This window comes from Echinops telfairi, unplaced genomic scaffold (assembly GCF_000313985.2).
Source record: "Echinops telfairi isolate 266 unplaced genomic scaffold, ASM31398v2 ScPeMD7_2291;HRSCAF=2852, whole genome shotgun sequence".
Classification (NCBI taxonomy): domain Eukaryota; kingdom Metazoa; phylum Chordata; class Mammalia; order Afrosoricida; family Tenrecidae; genus Echinops; species Echinops telfairi.
In genome coordinates, this window is record NW_022106189.1 from 3,297,070 (window position 1) to 3,303,896 (window position 6,827).

At 51.2% G+C, this 6,827-nt stretch overlaps 1 long non-coding RNA gene across 1 annotated transcript; it reads right to left on the reverse strand.

Annotated features, from left to right (window-relative positions):
- Nucleotides 1-203: 203 nt before the first annotated feature.
- On the reverse strand, nucleotides 204-6,070 carry LOC123522102. The gene is made up of 3 exons (XR_006680408.1): nucleotides 5,876-6,070; nucleotides 910-1,032; nucleotides 204-649 (listed from the first exon to the last, which is right to left on the reverse strand). It is a non-coding gene; the product is annotated as an uncharacterized LOC123522102 (long non-coding RNA).
- Nucleotides 6,071-6,827: the final 757 nt, after the last annotated feature.

Consider the following 6,827-nt stretch of genomic DNA (forward strand, 5'->3'; position numbering starts at 1 on the left):
ATGCATATTTTAAGGGTTATTTGGCAACACGAGTAAAGCTAAAAGTAGCCTCTTAATCTAATTAATTGACATTTCTGAGTCTTGCTTTCACAACAACACATGGTTTCATGTTCTGGGTTTTAGCACTTGTCAAGCTTTTTTGGAGAATGTTTTGGTCAGAATGACAAGATAATTTGTGACTGAGGCTCCAAGCTAGAGAAGTGTTTAAGGCTATAATGATTTATTATCATCACAGAATAACAAAATTTACAAAGTGTTTCATCAGAATTTTTGAAATCAGTTTGCCACCATGGGAGAAGCCTGAGGGGGCGAGGGGGTGGGCTGGGGAGGGAGACGAGGAGGGCTCGGCCTCCATATACAAACCCAGCCATGACTGATGGGGGAACATTTCACCGGGAAATTCATCTCCTCGCAGCCCCCGGTGGAGGCACCTCGGAGCAAGCACTTCAGCAGGGCCAGCGAAGGAGAGAGGGCCGGCGCTGGGCCCTCTGCCTCCGCTTTCCTCCCCAGGCAGCCCGGCCTCGGCTCCACTCACAATGTATACGGGGCTGCCGTTGACGCTGGCTCTCCACATTTTGGCAGCGGCCACAGTGAAAGTAGTCACACTATCTATAGAAACTTCGAGATGGAGAACACTTGGAGGATGCTACTGAAAATGCAAGAGACACATTTTTGAAAGGATGAAATAATATCACTGAGTGACAGTAAATTAACATGCTGACATTTGCAGACTTTCAGAGCATTGCCATAAAAAGCAGTAATACAACATGACTAATTTGGACCTCGTCTCTCTGCCTTCCTTGGGAGAGACAGCCCTGCCCCTCCCAGGCCACCCTCCAGGCTTGGCGCAGCAGCCACTTCCTCTGCTTTTCCAGGAAACACTTGGGATTTGAATGCGCCCTTACACACCTTTCATGCCAGAAACCAGGCTTGGATTCCTGGCCAAGGCCTCTCCCGTGCATCCGCCACCTGTCTGTCAGAGGAGGCTCCCGTCCAGTTCAGACGCCTCACAGGTTTCTGTAGAGCTCTGGGCTGAGACACATAAGGAAGAAACGTCTGGAAATTGATCGGCTGCCACAAATCGGCTGACGGAAGCCCTGCGAGTTAGAACACCTGATTGGGAATGAATCCCAGGGGTGGGGCAGGGCCAGGCAGTGTGCAGCTGGGGTGGCCAGGAGTTGGGGGCTCCCTGGAGAGCAGCCAGAAACGAGGGCAACCAGCTCAGATGCAGCCTCTCAGAGACTCTGTGGAGAGTGTGGTCTCACCTGTGAGCTCAGAAGAGGCTCTTTTGAGTGCCATTAATGCCCACCTTTTAGGGCCATGTGTGTCAGCCATCCAGTACAATCTGAGCCCCCACAGACTGTCTGCCTGTGGACTACTTCAGGGGACCCTTGGGGGGCCGTGTGGTCCCTGCGGCAGTCATGCACAGAGGGCAAGACCAAGCTACAAAGCGGCTTCCAGGACCAAGAGACCAATCTGAGCAGTGTTCTGAGGGACGGAGGACACCCGGCCTGTATTTGAAATGAGCCTTCTGCTATTGGGGTCCAGGCGGTGAGGGCCCACAGAAAGTGCAGTGTAAACATTTGCTAAATTAACAAATACGTGAGGTGAGCAGATTTCCCCCAAATGTCTCCTCACAAGCCTTTGCACCCAAGCTCACGGCTTCCGTATGAAGTGCTAACACAGCCTGCTTCTCCTAGCCTCGGCCACCTGGGCTCCTGAAGCGAGAGTCAGTTCTCCACCTGGAAAAGGATGCTCATTTTCAAGAGTGGCACTCCCCAGGCACGCGTCCCCACACCCCCGGTCCACCAGCTTGTCATACAGAAATCACTGTGGCACTGAAAGCAGTGCCATTAGTATTTCAAACACCAGCAGGGCCATTCTTGGTGCGCAGGTTCATGAGAAACTTCCGGGATAAGACTAGGAAGAAAGGCCTGGTGACCAACTTGCACAAAGTGAGCCAAAGAAAACCCTGTGGACCTCAGCAGCATACAGCGGTGCTGGAGTGCTGGAAGAGGAGGCCCTAGGCACAGGGGCTGCCACAACACAGGAAAGTGGAAGGTGGTGCAGGGTGGGATGACCCTTGGTTTTGTAGGACATGGGGTCACCCTGAGTCAGAACCAGTTTGACAGCAGCCCAACCCTGACAGCAATGGTCTTCTTGCAGCCTAACTCAGTGCCTGGCCCACAGCAGGTACACCACACACATGTATTTTCTCCCATCCCAGGATCCCCTTCATTGCTGCTGTTAGGTGTCTCTAGGGAGTCTCTTGCTCTTCTGGATGAAGCCTACCTAGAGATGAATTGACTCTCCTACAAACGGCGCCCTGGAGAAACCTGAGAAGCGGACCTGCCGGCTTGGGTATCCTCACATGCGCAAGGGGAGCCTCACTCTGGGAGTGGTCCCGGGCCTGCATTGTGATCTAGACCTGACACTGCCACACCTGATGCAGCGCTATCTGCCTACCTGGCCTGAGGCTGGGCTCTGAGGACAAGAGCGTGATGACCAGACATGGTCACCATGTGTGTATGTGACAGTGCCTCAGATGGAGCAGAAGGAGAGAGGCACCCAGGCTCCAAGTCAGTCGGAAGCAGCAGCAGCAGGAGCGAGTGCACCCGGCCGGCCGCCGCTCTGGAGCTGAGTGTGGCGTTCAGCCTGCAGAGCCAGGTGTCTGTGTCGCAGGAAGTTAAGTGGAGATGCCAGCACAGGACAGGACGCAAGTGCATCCTGCAGACCAGGTTTTAAGTGCCCTTCAGTGATCACACACCCAAGAAGACATGTTTCTACCAACCCCCTGTGCCCTGTCTGAGCAGGAAGGCGGCCTGCAGGGGGCTGGACCTGAGCTCTGAGCTCCTCCTTCGGCTCCTCCCACAGCCAGGCCCTACTGACAGCATGGCTTGAGGGGCTTGGGGGAGTACAGGAAGGATCACAAACCCTCATCCTTTCTCCCATTTCCTACCCCCTCCCTTGGGGCCTGTTCCTCTGCTTGAGGTCCACACCCAGCCTCCAGAGCTGGAAGGACAAGGGTCTGGGACCCACTGTCAATGCTGGAGCCCTAGTGGCACAGTGGTTAAAGCACTGGGCTGCTGACTGCGAAGTTGGCGGTCCAAACCCACCAGCTCGGCTCCTCCAGAGAAAGATGAGGCTGCTTGCTCCTGTGAAGATGTACAGCCTCAGAAACCGCCATACGCAGTCCTGCTCTGTCCTCCGGGGGCTTCCAGGTCCAGCCATCGCGGTTTTTCTTGCTGATTCTGAGCGTAAGTACAACCTGGGCTTAGACCCCTGAGACCGGTGCCCACCTGGCTGCAAGGGGTGTGTCCTCAGGGGACCCAGGGCCATGAGAAGTGCAGTGCTGGCATCTGCAGGGCCTGCCACCTCCAGCTGTGTGCTGTGACAGGCCCTGCCTGCAGTCTGAGGATTTGTGAGCCCCTGGCCGAGTCATGGGCGGAGACAGTTACGAGGTAACATAAGTTGAGAGTAACCTTTCAACAGAACCGTTTGAGTTAAAATAAAGGGATTGAAAAAGAGTACAATGACCAAAAAAATCTATAAAAATGCAATTGCGCTAATATAATTTTATCACTTATTTAAAAATTTAGTCGACCCAAAAGACTACCAAGTGTGAAATTAAGGAACAGCTCCTCTACTTTTATGGAAATCACTCTTCCTCACTTGTCTAATAGCCTGATTTTGTCAGATCATTTATTTCCATGGTTTTAAAATGAGCTTGACAGACAGAATTTTATAACACCACTTTACTGCAAATAAGAACATCATTTTCGCTTATTAAAACTGAAGCTTAGAGAAAGCATTAAAATTAACAGTTCACTCTGCTTTAACCTTTAGAATGCTGCCGTGACTTTACTCTGCAGGCTATGTGTAAGGAAGGCTTCAGACGGGCAGTCGATGGAGGAGACTGGATGGACCATGGTGTCCAGGCCTGCAGGGACACACAGAGGACGCCCACCCAGCTGGAAAGGGCTGTGATGGCCCACTAAGGAACCCCTTCGACCAGTCAGTGGGCAGCACCTGGGGAAAGCCCAGCCCAGGGGAAGCACTTTCAATGTCAGCTATAGCCAAAGGCGAAAAGGGACTGGGTTGGTCTTAGGTCAATTTCCACCCCCACTTGTCTCAGGCGGGTCAGAGCAGAACTCTGCTCCACAGGGGTGTCCTTGGCTGTGAGCCTTCAGCATGGAGCCGTGGTGGCACATTGGTCAAGGCCTCAACTGATAAACCAGAGGTTGATGGTTCGAACCCACCAGCAACCACAGGGAGAAAGATGTGGCACGTTGCACCTGGCAGATCTACTTGGCCTCTGGGGCAACAAGTTTCAGATGTGGGTTTCTTTGATCTTGTAGGGCATTCTTAGGGGCCTCTGGATGAGTTTGGACCCCCACTGTTTCCTTTAGCTGAGGGCTTAGCTGGCTGCACCCTGTGGAGCCAGGGGCCTGCCTTTTACACCCCAGGAGGCCTTGCACGTATAGAAGGCATGGCTGGAAGAGGCTCCTGCCATGATTCCATCGCTATTTGCTGAGTACCTGATGGTGTAGTGGTTATGCCCTACGCTGCTAACTGCAAGGTCAACAGTCCCAAACCACCAGCCGCGCTGGAAAAAAGATGCACTTCCTATTCTGTAGAGAGTGGCTGCCTCAGACACCCACAGAGGCAGTTCGACCCTTCTCATAGGGCCTCTCTGAGTCTGCATTGACTCAATGGCAGTGAGTTCGGTGTTTGGTTTTTCCTCTGCCAGGCACTGTTCTGGGCACTTGAGATAGCACAGTGAGCAAGACCAAGACCCGATCCTTCCACACTTCGCACCTTGCTGGGGAGACATGGAGGGCTTTATGACTGATTAAGTGACACGGGTGGCCAAGAAAGCAAAGCTGGTCCCAGGCTGGAGTCACAAGTGCTGGTTGAAATGAAAGGGCATTTCTGTGTCTTGGGATTTTGTGTAGGAGTTTGCAGGGGGCTTGTCCTGCCCTCAGGGACCATGGTGGTCTGGTGGGTTAAGCACTGGACTGCTAACCACAAGGTCAGTGGCTCAAACCCACCAGCTGCTCCGAGGGAGCAAGATGACCTTATCTGCTTCCCTAATGATTTACAGTCACAGAACCCATAGGACCAGTTCTACTACCACCTGAAGGATCTCCTCTAGGGAGTTGGAATGAATTCCATGGCAGTTGCTTATCCTGTCTTGGCCCTTCCTAGTTCCCTGGAGGTGAGACCTAGGTTAAAAGCTTTGCCGGACAGAGCAGGTGGAATCTGCATTTCTGTGCCTAGGAGCTTCGTCCAGAACCCCCGCAAGCCACACTGTCCCCATGGTGAGCCCAACGTGAGCTTCTGTGGCATCACCTGCGACTCATGGGGCCTCAGTCCACGAAATGAAGTGCTGCTCAGTCACCAGCACACCGGGGTCCCTTGCAGCTACGGGGCCAAGCCATCACCATGAGGGTCTCTTCACTGGCCCTCTGCCTCATCAAACTCCAGTGGTGGATCCCTGATGATCCGTCCAAAGCAAGCAAGCCCCACAGTGCTCCGTTGCAGCTCTTCGGGCTTTAACTGGATAACTCCAAGGGGTGAGTACAGCGGTACTTCTGTTGCTGAACTCAATGAGTCCCAAATACGTGTTCGAAAACTGAAAAGTTTGAGAACTGAGCATATGTTTTCCATAAGAAATCATAGAAAACCACATACTTGGTTCTAAGGACCAAAAATTGTACTTATAACTTCATTGTCCCAGGACCTGAACACCAAGTTAACAGCCCTAGATTGTGGAAATACCCCCTGAAACATCGAAACACAGTAAGTACAGTACATTAAACACAAAAGCACAATGCAGTAAATAAAATGTTTTAAAACAGTACAGGGACTTTACCTTGAATTGGAGGCTTCCTGGCACCCCAGGAGCTGGAGAGGAATTGGAGGAGGAGGAGGAGGAGCAAAGGGATTTTTTAGAAGGGAAGTCTCCTTCCATGAGGACTGCTGGCAGTGCACTCCCGGGGGACTTTTCTCTTGGCCCGTTTTCACCTTTGCTCCCTTACCCCTTGGTCTGGGTTCTTGGTTTCCTGGTTAATGATTTCACACCTTTTGATACATTAGCCGCTTTAATCACTTTTCTTTCTTTCTTTTTAATGTTGATAATGTCAACTTAGCCATGTTGTAGCCAGCCACCAAATAAGACAAGCGGCCCCCTGATTCAAATCTCTCAATGTTTTCTGTCTTTCTTTAAATCATTTTATTGGGAGCGCTTACAGATATTACAGCAATCCATAATTCATTTAGCTCAAGCATAATTATACAATTGCCGGCACCATAATTTTCAAAACATTCATGCTTTCTTGCTTTTGCTCTCTTGTGGCTCTCACCCTTTCCCACTTCGCTTCACTACAGGTTCCACTCACTTTCTTGGGAGCCGTGGTGACGAGAGTTCACACTACTTGAGCACACACAAAAGCACAATGGTGAATGCTTCCACGTCATAACACAAGCACTTCTTCTAGTCTGAATGAGAGTGGCCTTTGGACTTAAGCTTCAATCCTTAGTGTCTGAGGCAAGAGGTGACAGGTGACTCACTCTTGGCCCATACAGGTCTTTTTTTTTTATCATTTTATTAGGGGCTCATACAACTCTTATCACAACCCATACATACATCAATTGTGTAAAGCATATTTGCACATTCATTGCCCTCATCATTCGCATAACATGTGCTCTCCACCTAAGCCCCTGGCATCAGCTCCTCATTTTTCCCCTCCCTCTCCTCTCCCCCCTTCCTCATGAATCCTTGATAATGTATAAATTATTAGTTTGCCATATCTTGCCCTGTCTGA